This window comes from Peromyscus eremicus, chromosome 10, assembly GCF_949786415.1.
Source record: "Peromyscus eremicus chromosome 10, PerEre_H2_v1, whole genome shotgun sequence".
In the NCBI taxonomy this organism is placed as follows: domain Eukaryota; kingdom Metazoa; phylum Chordata; class Mammalia; order Rodentia; family Cricetidae; genus Peromyscus; species Peromyscus eremicus.
Window position 1 is genome coordinate 87,641,147 of NC_081426.1, and position 19,077 is coordinate 87,660,223.

Here is a 19,077-nt window from a genome sequence, read left to right on the forward strand (position 1 = left end):
AGCAACTGCCAAACTTTGCCAAGACTAGGTAGGAAAGTCCTTCAAAATTCCCTGCTTTTCAAAAATGTCTGTCAGATATACTAGGCCTATATGCCAAAGTTGGATGGCTCAATATTAGAGAAAAACTTGTGGTAACTGTTCAGGCAGCCAGATGTCCCTGTTGTTAGGTAACATTATACCTTTCTGGGGTCTTTAATGGAGTTAAAGACTAAATAATTAAACTTATAGTTTTCTTTAGTTATGATAAAAAGTAAGTTAGGTATAAAACTTTAGACTCACAAAGATAAGACAGATAATAAAATATATTCTCTAATTTTACCAAATACAAATGAACATGATATTGTAACTGTAATTCTTACTTGATAACTGTTTTTGTTGTATATAATTTTACTATGTTAAAATTAAAGCCTTCCTTCTTAATTAAACAAAAAGAAGGAAATGTTATGGGAATTTTGTTTACTTTGTGGTCTGTTGTCCAATTGAATAGAGCATTTGGTTCGAGAGGTGGAGTTCACATTTGGTTGGCCAGAATGGGTCACAGAGTCCTTGGCAGACTCAGGATGAGAGAAAGAATGGCCCCTGAAGAAGAAGGGTAGGGGTCGGAAGGTTGCACAGCCCTTTTGGAGCTGGAAGGTGAACGGTGGCAGGTGTGTCATGGCTATGGTGACTGTCTCAGGTTTTTATCTTATATTTGTCCCCAAGTATCATATTATAATAAATGGTAAAAGAAATAGTAACAGTGGTTTGAAAGAAAATGGCCCTCAAAGGGAATGGCACTATTAGGAGGTATGACCTTGTTGGAGTAGGTGTGGTCTTACTGGAGGAAGTGTGTCACTGTGGAGACAGGCTTTGAGGTCTCATATATGCCCAAGCCACGCCCAATGAGACAGACCACTTCCTGTTGCCTGCAAGTCAAGATGTAGGACACTCAGCTACTTCTCTAGCACCATGTCTAACTGCATGCCACCATGTCACACTATGATGGTAATAAACCTCTGAAAATGTAAGCCGCCACCCCAATTAAATGTTTTTCCTTTATAAAAGTTGCCATTGTCATGGTGTTTCTTCATGCTATAGAAACCCTAACTGAGACACCTATTCTAAAATTAATAGAAATGTTATATATAAATATTTAATAATCTAGTACATAACCTCACTGTCCTAGTCTAGTTTCTGTTGCTATGACAAAGGTACCTTGACTAAAAGAAAATTAGGGGTATGAAGGGTTTATTTTCACTCTCAATAACAGGCTGCAGTCCATCACAACATGGAAGTTAAGGCAGCAGGACCTTCAAATGTCACATCACACCCAGAGTCAAGAACTGAGAGAAATGAACTCATAGGCATGCACGCTTTCCGGTTCAGCTAGCTTCCTCCATGCTTGTTTAGGACCCTAACCTAGGAAATGACATCACTCACTTTTAGCCTGGATCTTCCCACATCAATTAACATAACTGTGACAACCCCCCACAGACCAACCCCCCACAGACCAGAAAGGAAGCCTTCATTGAGACTCTTCCCAGTTGATTCTAGATTGTGTCAAGTTGACAAGACAATGGTATTCACTTTCCTTTCCTTAACTCCACTAACGTGGTGTTCCTATATTAGTAACACTTATCTTTCCTTTAAATATAGGTAGACCTAGTAATTTGAAGATTTCCTGTAGGTCCCACCTATGAAAAACTCTACAAACACAGTATTAGAATCACTACCATCTGTCATGGTTTGGGTTGCTTATTGGTGGGGTCCGTTTATTTATGGATCTCTGGATGGAAAGAAATGAATTAGAGAGATTAATGACTCACAGAAAATGTAACTTGTAATTTAAGACAAATAGTGTTTAGAGAAGCAGGGAAAGGCAGAGCCTAATCACAGAACTTCATTAGCAAAGAGCTGTATAATTAATCTGCAATCTACTTCCTGTGTCATGAAATGCAGATACCTGAAGGCAACAGCATACAACAATGAGCAAGTCACTAGTCTATCTGTGGCCCCGACACACCCATGTCAGTCAACACAACTTCTCTCCGGAGCCCCTTGTCCTCAGTCAATACCAGCCTTTAATCCACATGGGGTGTGGCCCACCCAGTAGGAGGGAGGGGGTTATTGGACCTGGCGCCTTTCTTCGACTTGCAGTATTGTTTAACAGAGCTCTAACCATAAGTTCAACGTCCATTGGCTTCTGGCCAGCAGAGTTCACTTTCCAGATTGCTTGGCTTCAGTTTGGGAAAGATGTTTCTTATCCTGCCACTGGGAACCAGAGCACTCATGTTTACAAGACAGACTTTATCTTTCTGTTTTAGGAAGGGGTCGGGTTCTGTAAGATTCTGTGGTTGGGCGTTTAGCATGATTTGTTCTTTGGTGGTGAGTGATTATTTAGTAAGTTGTTATGTTCAAGATTTAAACTTCAGAAGGTACCACATTTTTACCTTTTAGTAAATGTATGTGCTTCCTACATAAATCTTATTTTTTTATGATTTTTAAGGATAATTTTCTGTGTATTTGCTTTTCCTGGGCATCTGGGTTTAGAGGCGCTGCAAACTTATCCCTGACTGGAGACCCAACTGCTTACCATGAGAATGCCATGCCACACCCCCCACAGTGACAAGCAAGCCTTTCCTAGTCAGGTGAGAGGCTCTTATGAATAAGTGACACTATTATTAAATATTGAAGGATGTGGGGGGGTCTCAGGAAACTGGTAAGAGGCCATTAACAATCTTCTGTGGAAAACGCTTTCATGGAGATGAAGAGGAAATAGAGAGTTATCACTCTGCCCTGTATCCATACACACAGGCACACACACCTTATACACTTTCTAAAGGCCTCTCCACCTAGACAGTCTCACTATGACCTTCTCACTTCACAGTTTCATCAGTAGCCAAGATGATCCAACCCTTGGTGTCAAGAATAGCCATAAAAGTTCCTGAACTTCATTTGGATAAATTTTGAATTGTATTCACTTTAAAATTGTGTGTGTGTGTGTGTGTGTGTGTGTGTGTGAGAGAGAGAGAGAGAGAGAGAGAGAGAGAGAGAGAGAGAGAGAGAGAACGCAGGGACCAGAGGACAACCTTGAGCATCCTTCCTCCTCTGGCTCTGCCCACCTTGTTTTTGGAACAGGGTCTCTCACTGGCCAGGAGATGGCCAACTGACCTAGGCTGGCTGGCCAGTGAGCTCCAGGGACCCATCTGTCTGCTTTGCAAGTGCTGGGATTCCAAGTGTGCACTGAGCCTACTGGTGTGTTTGATTTTCTTCAGTGTGGGCTTGGGGATTGAACTCAGGTTCCTGTGCTTGGTATGTAACTAAGTGAGCTACCTCCCCACTTTCTTTTTTATGCGACTCTCTTTTCTCTCTTTTCACGATGTATGTGTGTATCTGTTTTTACAGTTAGAAAGAATCATATGAAAAAGAAAACCTACCACTCCTTGTTTGATATTTATATATCTACATTATCTTCATTTTATCGTCTATCTATTCACATGAGTTGTGAACAACTTTCCAAAACGCTTACAACACCTGCCCAGCTTTGATAACCCTCAGGAATTATGGAGGCATAATTACACATTTAAAAAAAAAATCCCTTAGCTGACTCGATAAGAGCTCTCTTCCTATATGTCATGGACAGGATAATTTGGAAGCTGCTTCTCTGTTTTTATGAGTCATATAATGAGTCACATTCCCAGCTCTAATTTTTCTCACATCAATAAAATTTTTTTTAAAGTAATTTGCTCAGGGCCTGGGCAAATGGTTCAGAGGATGGTATATAGATGTGAGGAGTAGAGTTCAGACCCTCAGCACCCACATAAATGCAGTTACCTCTAACCCTATGACTCAGGAGGCAGGGACTGGGATCCTGGGTCAACCCAGCTAGTTAGACTAATTAAATCAGTGAACTCCAGTTGCAGAGGAACACCCTGTCTCGGTCAATGAAGTGGAGAGTGATGGAGAAAGACACCTAATGCCAACCTCTGGCACACACACACACACACACACACACACACACACACACACACACACACAAACACACACACACACAGAGGGAGGCTCTGCTAAGATGAGCCATCAGCAAGCTTTATAAGGGACCCCACACAAAGAGTTTTCTTAAATTCCCCCAACAGTTCTCTGGATCCACGTGTGAATTCTTGACAATAACACTTGTGCTTACATCAGGACAAGGCAGTGGTAAACACCGAATGAAAATCAACAAGATAAAATGAGTTCTGTAAGAAACCCAGTTCTACCTTGTTGACCCTGGTGCTGAAACCCAGACTGTGTTTACAGATGTAAATCATTGAATAGCATGAGAGACCAATGACAATTACTTAATATATAATAATTTTAAAAAAACACATTATAAGTGACAACGCTAATAAAGGCCAGCATTCTAAAGCACTTCATACGTACCTGATGATAAATATCACCAGCCTTTTCATATAGTCTTTCACAAACACGTTTCACAAGAACCCTGTGAGGCAAGTGCTTTACAACTCATTTCACAGATGTGGTAACTGAGGCACAGAGCTAAAGTAAACCACTCAACCTCGTTCAGGCGGCAAACAGAAGGGAGACAAGCCAAGCCTGTGACTCAAATGTCTCTTGCGTCATCTGTGGAAGGGACCAGCGCTCCACAGAGGTTTCCAGGTCTCCAGAGTCCATTCTGCTTTTCCCAGGCTGAGCTTCCTAAACTCCAGCAATGGTCTCTAAGGAAATCCTCCTATGCACTTCAGGGTGATGGGAGAGCCTTTCAGATTAGGAATACCTGAAGGCAAATGCACTAGTAGCTGTGAAAAGGACTCCTTGAAAAGGCATCTCAATTGCCTTCCCCTTCCTTGAGAGGGTCTCTCCCCATCACTGGAGGGGTAGTGGCAATAATAAGGAATCAAAGGAAGTTTCTTCCAGCTGATGCACACATAGTGCATTTGAAGGGATAAAGAAAACTATAACTCAAGAAAAATGAGCAAAATAAAGTCACGTGACATATTTAACTTAGACAATATTACAGCAGCAATAAGCCCTCTGTAGCACCCAAGGGCGGCAGCCATTCCAGGGGGCTGACAAGGCTCTGAGTCTCAAGCCCAGCTGGCTCTGACCTTTTGGGAGATGAGATTTTTCTCCCAGATACCTCTAACAAACTTATGTGACTTATTCTCCAGTCAAAAATGAACACCAGAGGTTAACCTGGATCTTCCAATAACTTCTAGCACTCACAGGAGTAACGTCTCTGCATGTTTATCCTCAGTGGAAGATAAGCTTTTTTCTCGTATGAATTTCTCATTTGTATTTCATGGGACAGTAAGAACTGACCTCAACTGCGATTGTACCATTACAGGAGCCAAAGGTTCCTTGGCACCTTAGTGCTTCCCAGGCTATGGGAGAAATGTGAGCAGCAGCAGCCAATGAGCACACCAGGAGGAGCATGGGCCAAGGACTCTCTGGGCTCCAAGACTCCTCAGTGGAGAGGAGTGCAGTCAGGGCAGGGACAAGAAGGGACCTCTTAAGAGAGATCTCAGAAAGGACATGAAGAATGCAGGTAAAGAAGGTTGTGAAGGTTGGACTAGGCAGAGGAGGCTACAAATAGACACCTAATGTGTGACAGAGAGTCTTTGAATAATCTATAATGGTTATGTCTGCTAAATATTAAGATACAATGAGTGTTGAAACAGTAGGTCAGTCTCTAAAGCCAATGGCCTGTCCCTTCAGCTCTTCGCTGGATGAGGAACCGATCTTCATGAATGAGCAGTAACAGCTTTGATGCTCACATGTTCTTTCCTGTATCTCAGTGTGAGGGTGTGTATGTGTGTGAGAGTTTTGTGTGTGTGTGTGTGTGTGTGTGTGTGTGTGTGTGTGTGGTGTGTATGTGGATGAATGTGTCTGTGAATAAGTGTGTGTGTTGTGAGTATGTGTGAGTGAATGTGTGCATGAGTGTGTGTGTGTGTGTGTAAGTGTGTGTGTATACTTGAATATGTCTTTCTCTCTAAGGAGTTACTCCTAGGGAAAAGAGCCACAAGAGTCAGGGGACAAGTCAGATTGAGTATTGTCCTTAGGCCTTAGGTGGAGTGACAAGTGCCCTTAAAAGGATTCACTGTATAAAGGTTGAGATCAGTTAGAAAGCATCTTTCTAGTAAATTGCTGAATTAAAAGGAAAAGAACATAGCATATGTTTTAAGAATGAACAGGCCACCAAACAATGATAATTAAAGGATGTTAACCAGAAACGGCAAATGTTGGATTTAAAAGAAAGATGGGACAGGGAGTTGACAAAAAGAAGCACCAGTCAGCAGTAAAAGGGAGGGCTGGCATCAGAGGTAGATGTGAGATGTCCTTACACAGTAAATCAGGGCACTAAAATCAACGGGAGTGAGGACAATCCGACTGTCTAGGTAGGTAAAAAGCTAGTCCAACTGTAATCCTTACAGGAAGTGGGTTGGACACAGACTACCATAGACAAACAAATAAGATGACCCTGGAAGATCATGGTCACCTGACAGGAAGTCAGTAATTGCTTTTAGCCAAATTCACTCCCAAGTTCTTGAGAAGGGAGAAATACTGTGATGGGAATGATGTATAAAGGAAGCAGTTTCTGACAATAATTTATGCTTCTCCCTAGAACAGAGACACTGAACTCAAAGGCAAAGAGGGACAATATCTCTCACCCATTTTTTTGGCATCATTTTTACATGACCAATTCCATATTGAGGAGAAAATGACCAGACCAAAGGCTTTGGTTTGAACCTTCATTTCCCTGGGCTACTATTTTCCCTTCCCAGTCTAGCAACTGGATCTCTCCTTTTTAAGCTTCTTTTGTATCTCTACTTGTGTATGTTGTCTGGGACAGGTCACATTACACCCTAGCTATCAGATTCTTCCACTGTAACATAAGGAGGTACAATCTAGATTGTCACTAAGGATGTCTTTCAAATTTAGGATCTATGAAACAGCATCAAATGAATAAAACACACTCCTTGATACTTTTCTCCAGGGATGAAATAAACCTAAGGGTCCCATCAAGAACAGTATAGGGAACCTAGAAAGCTTGAAGCTATCACTTGTGTGAATTTCTAACTCAGGCTGATAACTTGGTTTCTTCATGTTTTAACATTTCTGTTAAGCATGTTATAATCCATGGCACTTTACAATCATAAGCTTTTCTTTTTCTTAGCAACTCATAAAATGATGATGTGTTATACACTTGAATTCTCTCCCGACTCCCCAATCTGGCTGAGGCCAGAGTATATCCAGCAGCAGATGTGTCAAACATCCAACCCAACACTATTTAGACAAGCCAGGAGCTCAGGTGGAGGACAAACGGTCTCTGGAGTGGCTGGTTTGTTTCTTTGTCGTTCCAAAACATTCTCAGGCAGTCCTTCCACATCTCCTGTTCTAGGCTCTTCTAAGGCAACTGATTCTTCCTAATTATTACTAATTTCGGCTAATGTTTCCCAAACTGTAGACTGAAATCTATTCGTGGACTGAACAGGCAATATAGTGAGTCAACATAATTTTTGGTTTGTTTTGGTTTTGAGACAGAGTGCCCCTTAGTAGCTCATGCTGGGTTTAGACTCAGGATCCACCTGTCCCTGCCTCCTAGGATTACAGTTGTTCACCACCATGCCCCATTTTCAACTTCTTATTTATGATAAAGTAAGAAATTGAGGGGCTTTTCTCTTCTTCCTCCTCCTTTTCCCCCTCCTCCACCCTCTTTCCTTTTGCTTTAATGCTGAAGATTGAACTCAGGGCCTTGTATATGCTAAACAAGTATGCTACTCTTGATTATACCCCCAGCTTCACACCATGCTATTTTAACAAATAAAGCAACACAATAAAAAAAAAGAAAATCTCAGACCATATCAAATATGGTGAATGCATAATTTTGAGACTTTTTGCTGCATTTACATATATATGTACATATGCATTTATGCATTCACATATAATAGTCCCGGCTCATGGTTTAAAAATGTATTTCTACTGCATATTGTGGTAAACAACCACAGAAAAATGTAGAAAAGCGATTCTGGACTCAGCATCGGAGGGGTGGCCAGTCTAATGGCTTAGTGCCTGAGCAGCCATGCTGAGAGAGCAGTCGAATCTTGAGTGATGCCTGTGGCCCTCGGGAGCAGTGTGTCCATCATCTGACTGAGTGAAGGAAGTGGCACAGGTTTAATATTCCTAACCCCAAACCCAAGAGTGTAAATATTGAAAATCCAAAGCTGTTTGAGTGTTGAAATGACACCACAAATGGAAAAGTCTATTGTTTAACCTCATGTGATAGGTCTCAGGCAAAACAGACATGCTAAAAATATTGTTTAAAACTACCTTCATGCTCCGAGTATTAGGGGCATGTGAGACATATGTGAATTTTTTTAGTCAGACTTGGGCTCCATCCCTAAGATTCCTTGTTATGAATAGGTTTTTGTTTTTGTTAAAAATCCCACGTGTCTGTTACCAAGCATCTTTTGTACAGAATGCTCAGCCTGTACCCTGGGTGGGCTTGAAGTAGTCACTCAGAAAAAAAAAACCTTTAGTGGATTTATTTTTTTAATAAACCGTGTCTACTACAAGCGAAGATTGAGAACTTGTCCATGTGATGGTCCCCTGACTACTTTATTGAATGAAGAAATTGGTGGAAATTTATAACAAAAATTCCAATTGACCTTCTGATAGTCAGTGACTACATTCTTGTTTTGTAAAGAAAACTCCCAGGGAAGTTCTGCTTTGAAATCTGGTCCTGAACGTTTCAAACAAAGACAGGGCATTCACTTAAGGACGGTCTCATGTGAGGAAATGGATATTGGCAAATACCTTTCCTCCCACATGACTCAGTGCAGTAAAGAAGCAGAACCCCCTCGCAGGCGTGCAGGTCCATTTAGTGTTTCCTATATGGCCTGGGGTTTCTGCTTTTGCTTCTATTTCGAGCATCCTTCCTGTACGTCAGAGGAGGGGGTTCCTACAAAGGAGGAAACAAAACCGGTGGTTGTGATCATGAAAGTGAGACGAAATCTCCCCCTCCCCCTGCCCCCCCCACAACCACTGTAGATTTGGGAGTCAGCTTCATAAAGGACGGATACTTTTAGCCCTTAGCTCTTCAGCCTGACATTTTATGCTCTTTCAGAGTCCAGCCAGGGGTAGCAGCCTATGACACTCCAAGACGTCTTCCTCTAACCATGTCATATTTTCAGTGAAGGAACTGAGGTTTAAAGAAAGCCATCAAAAACCTGTGACCTGCAGACGAGTCTAACATGTCCCACAGGTTATGCTAGCTTAACCTACCGCACTTAGAGTCTTTCGCAAGGAGACCTTGAGTCCATGAACACTGTAGTACTCGGGTATTTTAAACCTGCAACTGGCCTTCCAAACCTAAATTTATTTTTCCCTCTTGGTAGGAATGTATAGTGAATGCTTAAGCTATTAAATTCTAATAAGTTTGGCAAGTGATACAATTGGATTTTTAAATTTTTAAATTGGATTGTCCTTGCTGTGTTGTCTCATGAAGTTTAGAAGCAGGGGAATAAAAACTTGTTATTTTTCTCAATATATTTGTGAAGAAGATCAATGCTCAACTGATTTCTCTCTTCCTGGACATTCAAAATGTAGTAAATTTCTCAATTCAATTGGACACTGAAAGGTAACCCCGTTGTCCGTCAGGAAAGATTATGAGACAATACACCTGGTTCAATGGAGTTGCTTCAAATACTCCTTCAAAGGGAGACTAAGGATTTTATTCATTTTATTTTATTTAAATTGGGAAATATGGGTAATTGAGAAAAGGAGTAGCCTTTAAAAATCACTATTTTGAAAAGAAAAGGAATGTAGTTTTCAATACGCAAGTGAACGAGAAGGGGGGGAAAGCTTTTGACGTCTGAGTGAGCAAAACACTGTCAGCTGTCTTTGATAGTATTTCCACAGTTTTCTGTCAAGACAACTTCCATCCAAATGAGATCTATTTTTCAATTCATATCTTGGTAAAATATGTTTTACTAAAAAAATTATCTTGAATAGTATGGTTTAAACCAACAAAATGTTAAGAAAAATGTTTTTTAACAGTCTGATAAAAGAACTATTTTGTTTGAAATACAAAAATTCATGAAAATAAATAAAATGTAGAAATATACTGATGTGTATAATGACCAACAAATGTGTACCTCAACGTCCATTTTATTCATTCACTGTATTATGTAATAACTGAAGTGTAAATAAAGCAAGGTAAAAATATCTATGGCATATTAAGTAGAGGTTACACATGCCTATAAAACAAAAATGACAGCATTTCTTAACCAGTGTGTCAAAACAGAAGTCATATAAATAGGGGGTTCTATATTTAGTTAGTTAGTTAGTTAGTTAGTTAGTTTTTTTGAGACAGAATTTCTCTATGTAGTTTTGGTGCCTGTCCAGGATCTCACTCTGTAGACCAGGTTGGCCTCGAACTCACAGAGATCTGTCTGGCTCTGCCTCCTGAGTGCTGGGATTAAAGGCGTGTGCCACCGCGGCCTGGCTTTTTATTTATTTTTTTTATAATTTATTCATTTTTAATTTTTATGTGCATTGGTCTATTGCTTGCATGTGTGTCAGATCCCCTGGAACTAGAGTTACAGACAGTTGTGAGCTGCCATGTGGGAACTGGGAATTGAACCCAGGTCCTCTGAAAGAGCATCCAGTGCTCTAAACCACCGAACTATCTTGCCAGCCACATAAATATGGGGCTTTAAAAGATCATAATATTAACAGTAGGACTCTCTTTGCTGAGATTTTTGAGATTACTTTTGGTTGTTTTTATTTTAAAAATTTTGTAAAATCAGTGGGGTAGAGTGTCTCATCCCTTTAATTCCAGCACTTGAGAGGTAGAGGCAAGGAAATCCCAAGTTCAAGGCCAGCCTAGGCTATAAAGTTAGACATTATACTAAAATAAATGAGTAAGATAAACATATATTAGAAAGTAATAAATGTGTTTTGATGTGGGAGGGAAAATCTACCCTTCTTTTCTGTAACTATTTTTCCTAGCAAGTTTATGTTTATAACAATTGTCCAGGATTTCCTCAATTTATGCTGAAAGTGTTTCATTTTTCCTGAATGCACCTAGGAGTCCTAGTTAACAAGATCAGAGACAAGAATAGAAATAAAACAAAATCAACCTTTAGCATCCGGATGACCCTGCAGAGTTCACACACTAAAACCCAGACTGACAGGCCCGATACCTGAAGTTTGGGTCTCCAGACTGACAGGCCCGATAGCTGAAGTTCAGGTGCCTTTCTCTTGTACTGGATCAGAACTTGCTCCTGTTGCCTTGCCCATGGCTTAAGTTCAGGTGCCTTTCTCTTATACTGGATCAGAACTTGCTCCTGTTGCCTTGCCCATGGCTTTGTATGAACAGCTATTTACTACCAAACCCTCGGTAGATTAGAGATGATAAATGAACATTAATGATAAAAAAGAAGGAGAATGTAAAGGGATATAACACTAGCTGACATCATGGTGACAAGGAAAGAGACAGAATAGCATAAAATAAAACTCAAGAGAAAAACCCCTCAAGCCAGTGGTTCTCAACCTGTGGGTCGCAGCCCCTTGCAGGGGGTGGGTAGGGGAGTATGGAACAACCCTTTCACAGGGATTACATAAGACCATCAGAAAACACAGATATTTACATTCCAGTTTGTAACAGTAGCAAAACTCCAGTTATGAAGTCGCAATGAAATAATGTTGTGGTTGTGGGTCACAATAGCATGAGGAGCTGCATTAACGGGCGGTAGCATCAGGGAGGTTGAGGACCACTGCTCTAAGCACCTGGTTGATGAAGGAAGTGCACACATGTGCAGGCAAGCTCAGATCCTTCCGCAGGACCCAGACCATCACTGCAGATGTGCAGAGGACAATCTCAATTTGAACAAGAGTTAACCCCAAGTACAAAAGAAAGGCCACACTACCATCCAAGTATACTTTTAAAAATAAATCAAAGAATGTATTATGTTATTTAATACATTTTTTACATAAAACAGTGAAAATATTCTAGCACTTCAAAAGATAAGTTAATTGTCATTTTTTTAGCCATTTGTTCATTTTTCTCATCACTTGAGAACAGCTTATTTTTTGTAAGTAGTGAGCTGGCGTCAGGGCCAGTGCATTAATAACTTCTCTGTAGACTGGTGCCATAGAGACGAAAGGTAACAGCAGCTAAGAACAAGATTATCACTAAATTGTCTCATCTTTGTTTTCTAGGGATGTTGGTCAAAGTATCCACTGTAGGTTAATTAGTGTCTTACACTAGTGAGTCAGGAAATCACCCCTGGACAGTCAGCTCTGTCGCTGCCTCATGTGACGGGCAAGTACCCTTCCTGGGACCCCAGGAGATCTGTGGCTAGGCATCATCGGATTACCAGAGTCCAAGCGGAAACATAAAATTTGAGGGTGGATCTCCAGTCAGGAGACACTAATGACATTTACAAACTGCTAATACAGAATCCTCAAATTTTCTGTCATCACAGGACAGACTGCATTCCTCAAAATGCATGATAAGAGGATCCTGAAGTCAAGACCGGGCTGGGTGTATTCTGGACGGCTGGTCCCAGCGCTTGCTCGTCTTCCGACCCTTGGTTCTCAATTTGCCATTCCAGTTTTTCTCCTGTGAGTTTCGCTTTTGCTAATGCCAGTCCTGCTTTGCTCTGCTTTCAGAATTTCCATTTCCCCAGCGAGTCTGGAGGTTGTTCCGTATACTCCCTGCCTCCCACACTTGGCCACGGTCCGGTGGGTGGGGTGCCGCTTGTCAAGGACTGTCTGGGTCAGAAGTGGCTGACGCTCAGCTGGAGAGGCAGATGTGCTGTCTCCAGCTGCATGGCCAAGAGATAAATGGCTCTTTCAGTGTCCTTTTCTCCTCCTCACTGGATAAGGACTCATAGAAGCTCGTTTCTCCATTTCTGCCCCCCCATTCGCCCATCAGAGTTCTATGCTTTTTGATTTCCGGATGGAAGATGTGTACAGAAAGTTAAGGGCAACTATCACTGACACCTGTGAGCTACCCAGAAAAGGTCTACCCATGTAAAAAGCCTCATCACAGTCAAAATGTTCTTGATATCTTCCTGTCAATGTGTCGCGTCCCTCTCAATTTCTGAACCTTTCGGAATTTCTGTTGCCAGATTTTCATTCCTGTCTCCCTTGGAGCCAAAGTCAGCAACCCCCCAGTGACTTCCTGAGGACACAATTTCTCCCCAAATCAGCTGGCTTTTTGCTTCCAGCCCATTTCCTCTTGTTCCAGTTTCTAATTTTCTTCCCTCTTTCTATTTATCCTTAGCATCCTGCTCTCAGAGCCTGTACCAACTCTAGCCGCCCCCCAGTGTCTTTCCCACAGGCTCCCCTTTCCCATTAGCCTCCCCACCCCACCCCCACTCCCCTCTCAACACTCATATTCTCCGATTCCAATCTTCTCTCATGTTCTTTCTGGCACTCTCTGTTCATGATCCTTAGCTTTTCTGCCCTTCGAGTTCTGTTTATCTTTCTTTTCTTCCAGAACTAAATGCAGGAAGGAGGGAAGAGATGGCGTTTCCTGCCTGTGAAGTTTGTCCCTTCCACTTTAACAAAAATAATCACTGCCAGTAAGATTGCTCAACTTACGAAAAGATAAATGTTTGCAAAAGGATAGGAAACAGGACAAAAAGTACTTCTCTGCTGAGCCTGGGGTTAAAATCTGAACTTGGACTCTAGAGACACTGCTCTTTACTGATAAGGAGCCAATTTGGGAAGCTCAGCCTTACTACTCTGAGGGTCTGTCTTATTTAGTATGTCCACCTAATATGGAGTATTCATCACTTCTTTGTATGATTTTTGCTTTTTAAAATTGTTACATATTTAAGACTGGGCATGGTAGTGCACGCCTTTAATCCTAGCACTCCAGATGCAGAGGCAGGGGGATCTCTGTGAGTTTGAGGCCAGCCTGGTCTACATAGTGAGTAACAGGCCAGTCAGAGCTACACAATAAGACCCTGTCTCAAAACAAACAAAAAAACTAAACAAGTAATTACATAGTTTTCATAATAGCCTAAGTTCATTGTAGAAAAATTTAAAATACATAAATATATAACAGAAAATTATTCTGTAATCTCCACCAATTCTTGACTATTTTCTTAGATGTAAACATCCTTATTCATAATGTATTATAAATTTATGTATAATACATCTGTTAATAATGACTATATATGTGTATTTTATATACATAACTATTTTGATATGTTCTTATCATCTTCTTTGTATACAAATGAGAGCACTGTGCACATTATAATGAAACTGGTTCCATTCACATAACAATATATATAGCATAGCCAATTCCTGATAAGCACCTATAAACCTACTCTACTTTTCGCCCCTGCTGTAGAACTCCATTCTAGTAATATACTGTGTATGAGTAATTCTGAGGCATTTTAGTCTTTAGAAACTCGATATGCTTAAGAATTACTAAAGAGGGCTAGCAAGACAGCTCAGTGGTAAAGGTTCACCATTTAAGCCTAATCGCCTAAGTTTCATCCCCCCAACTCTTGATGGAAAAGCTTTTGACCTTCATATGCATGCCCTGGTACACAGGCACCCACACTCACATATCCATATCCCATACATACACATACAAGTGCACAAATACTCATACACACAATAATAAATAAAAAATTTTAAATTAACACAGACCTTGGAGAATTCTTATTAATATATCAATATAAATGCCTAAGTTTCTAAAACTATTCTTGATAAATTTTACAAGCATGTTAATGAAGTAAATTATAATTATAGTTTAACAAAAATATCTTATGAAATTTAAAATTAACCATATTTTCCAAGATAAAACAATTTAGTAAAGAAAACTGGCATTGCTTTATAAAATGTATAAGTCTCTTTGATTTTTGGCCTAATTAAAAACATTAGAGCTCTTGTATTCACTTCTCCATTCAATCTGTTATAAATATTGTTTCAGTAAATTATACAAAGACAATCTGGTCCTGCACAGATCTGTTGTTGGTAAAGGGAGGAGTGTTTGATAAAACAGTCAGGCAGTGATGGTGCACGCCTTTAATCCCAGCACTCACCCGCAGAGGAAGTGGATCCTGAGTTCAAGGCCAGCCTGATCTATAGAGTGCATTCCAGAGCAGCCAGGGCTACACAGAGAAACCCTGTTTTGAAAACAACAATAAAAGACCTTTCTGGGTCATTGTGATTATTCTTATCTGATCAGACTAAAATTCAATATATTAGTAATTTCCTAAGTTTAGTTACAATAGAGAATCTGAAAACACATCAATAAACTTCTACTTCATTACATTAAAATCTTCTGCTATACCTTACATTTTTGAATGAATCATTTACCCATGTCTGATTTTGCTAATCATTTTGAAAATAAGTTCATGTTAGGTACATTTCCTAAATGTTAATATATTTTATTTCATTGTATCATAAAATTACATTCATATATCACCAGCAGTATTTCCCCCAAAGTTTTCAGACAGAGTCTTGCAAAGTTCATGGAGCAAATGTAAGGTTTCCAGAACTCTCGTTTTCTCTTGAAAGCTCAGATTTTACCATTGTCAATAAACACGGCCCACTGTACTGTTTTCCCTGAAGTGATACAGTTCAAATTTCACCTATCTTTGTAAATCTGGCAAATAACCAATTTCTAAGAAATACAGTTATTTCTTCTTTGTGAAGAATGTCTTTCCATTACAGTTCCACTCAAACAACAGGCTAAGTGCTCTCCCTGGAGGAAGCCCCAGTCCATACACACTGGGGATGCTTCACATCGTCTCTCAGAATGTGAAGAGACAAGAACTCAAGGGTCAGGACTGAGTGAAACTGGTCGTGTGTACTGGTTCACCAAGGACAAGTCTTAAGTAAAACTGGCCTTTTAAAATAAACAAAACCGCATGGTGGCAAAGGATGGAATGGTTACTCTCAGTTCGTGTTCCTGCCTTCATTCATGCTAAAACTTTAACAGTCCTACCCACCATCCCCTTTGCACTGTCTGTGCAAACCAACACAACAAAAAACTGAACAACACCTTAGTGCTTCTAAGAGAATAGTTTTGATCCTTCAGTCACCTAAGGGGACTAAGGACAGCATTTTGAGAACAGCTCTACTATGCACGCATTTAGACAGGCCCACCTTCAACACTGAGTCTTTTGTTAAAACAAACCCCCATAATAAATATCCTTAAGTTACGGTTTTTTGATATTTCATTTTCTCTGGGTGCTCAATTGTTACAGTTTCAATAAAATTAAAAAGCTACAAATCTCTTGCTTCAGTCTCTTATCATGGCTACTTAAGTATTTGTTGACAGCAAGGATGAAGACCTGTGAAAATCCAACACCACCAACACTCAGTGTCAATAGCGTGCTTGGGTAAATAAAGGCCTCAGTTGACCTGCATTCAGGGATTCAGAGAGAGGAAAAAAGAATTTGGACAGGGCTGTGCTATGATCCTCAACATTTTGATACTTTTTAGAACTTTCAGACAAAACAGAAAAGGGGAATTATTGACTTAGAATACATTTTTTAGTTGTGAATATTTGGATTAATGCAGAAATGAATATATTTTGAAGGACCTAGAACATTCCACACATAACACTAACGCCAGGCATTGAGGAGACAGTAAAGCACAATCCAGACAGGTGTCAGATGCAGCAAGCTTACAACAGTGACTTTAAAGTTTTCACAAAGTCAACTACAAAGTTTTTTTTTTTTTAGACTTAGGGTCATGTAGAGTATTTATGCAGCACAAACACATGGAATTTATTATTATTTTTTTTTTATCTCACTGGTAATTAAGGTGTTTTTATAACCTGGGTTTATAAAGGACACTCTAGTATAATTATCAACAACGTCTCTTTTACTTAAAAGTTTCCCAGTTTGAGTAATGAATTAAACACCCATGCATTGATAGCGGACTGAGAGCTACCTCCAAGTCTCCTTTTTAGAGTTTTGATAAAATCTACCAAGGGCCTCTATGTGAAACTACCATTTATTGACTATGTACTACATGTTCTGTGCCCTTTCTTTGTGGATTTAATTCTATGAAGTAATGTGTGAGAGTAACACCAGCAACTCTATCCTCATTTTACAGAGAAAGTGGAATCAGAGTGTGCAATAACTCGCCAAATGCAACCAACATCTAAAAGGTTAAATTAAGATTTGAATTCTATTTTTTAATGCCTATGTTCTTTCCTCCATTTTTCAAATTATGTTTCATGGAGCTGGCATCAAAACCATCTGGCCACTTACTGCAGATGTAGGCTACAGTGTTTCACCCCAAACACACCGAATTACAATCTCTCTTGGGGCAGGCCTGGGTGCCGGGCCTGCAGAAAGCTCTCCAGATAATGCCCACACGTTGGAACATGGACCACTGCGCTAAGCCATGTCCCCTCCAGAAATCATCCCCCCATTATTTATTCAAATAAAACACACTTTTCCAATGTTGAAATGAAGGAGTAAACACAGTTCCTCTTTGGACACTCTGGTTTTCTTAGGGAATCATGAGGTGGATCTGAATACAGCTTTCTACAGTTGGTCTGATGGATGAGGTGACATTAACTCTCTTGTGGCCTGATACCTTTTCTGAGAGATTTCCCTAGGCCCCTCCTAAGGTGTAGTGGGAAGTGGAAGCTTCTAGGAGAAATCTATTTTGTGTGTTGACATTGCAATTTTAGCAATGGCAATTGTGGTTACATATTCATATAGTTTTAGCCCAGGTCCTTGGAAGAAATTATTTTTGTGACTATTGATAATATAAACCTAGAATTAACTGGTTTTGTTGCTAAATGTGGTAGAATAATTTAATAGCTATTACTGAAACTAAGTATCTGTTGTTCTCTACCAATTGTGTGCATCCTATTCACACATTAGTAGAGTAATAAAGACCCTTTTATTCCCATGGGATGTGACTTGTATAGCATATTCTTGGGTTACAATATAACAGATGTTGAAAAGCACATTTTCTCAAGTTTGCCTGGAACTGAGTAGCTGCAGCCAATTCTACAGGTCTGTCCTTCAAAAGAGTGTCTGTAAGCCTAGACTGCAGGTGTTCTCGGAAAGCCCACATTACCTTTGTATCATAACAAGCATTTCCAGGTCTCACATACGGGGCAAATGCTTAAGTAATGAAAACTTTTGCCTGGGAGAAAGGATCTGGTAAGTCCAAGTTGGACCCAGAAAAGTTCACTGGCAAGCAGAAAGATGTAGCTGGAGCAAACCAGTGTTTCAGAGGGTTGGCAGAGACCCCATTCCAATCTGGAACAGATGCAGACCCCAAAACTTTAAAGGACAGAATGGAGGGGTGATGTGCCATCACCTCATTTGGATTTTTAGGTATTTGGTGTTCTTTAGCCATGGTAAGTGTCCAGAGAGCTTCAGAAATCTAGTTCAATGGAAAATGGTGCTACAGAAACTGGGAGAGGAAGTCTCCTGGGTGAAGAGAGAGGGGACGCAGCGGGGCACCAGAGACCTACAAGAGCCAAACAAGTACAGTCGACATGCTTAGCAAGGTGGGCCTCAGCCAAGGCCCCTCCTGGCACCAGGTTCTTGCTTGGCCAGGACTACAAGGAAACCAGACTGGTGGGGAAGCCTCTAAAGCAGCAACCACTTGTCTCTCACTGGCCTATGGCCTTCATTGGTCTCTGTTCATAGGTAACACCATAGTTAATTATCGGTCATCTATTGGTTGGTGCTTTTAAAGGTTGTTCATTATCAAGGCTCTACTTAGATTCCTCATTGGGTACGATGAGCAGGTCCCTGTTGTTGGAGGTTATTGATGCTGGGAGAGCTAGTCCACTCAATATTGATATTCTGAACAATTTGTAAAGCTGGATCTCAGTTTATCATGTGCTAGCTCCAGGCTACCTTTTGATGATTGGAAGCCCTTAATCATATCATGACTTTAATGAGAATGTACATTTTGTTTGTAGGTGCATAGAGGAATCCATACCAAACATATACAAGAACAGTCAGAGCTACTCAAATGAGCACAAATTCTACCCCAGAACTGTTTATAAGGAACATATTTATTGTGATGGCCATGGAATGGTTTTATATCCTCATGCATGCATATTTTATTTTGGCCACACTA

At 40.4% G+C, this 19,077-nt stretch overlaps 1 protein-coding gene across 2 annotated transcripts in view; it reads right to left on the minus strand.

Annotated features, from left to right (window-relative positions):
- Positions 1 to 19,077, minus strand: part of Rasgef1b (RasGEF domain family member 1B) — a 534,935-nt gene that overhangs the window by 110,987 nt on the left and 404,871 nt on the right. The window lies entirely within an intron of this gene.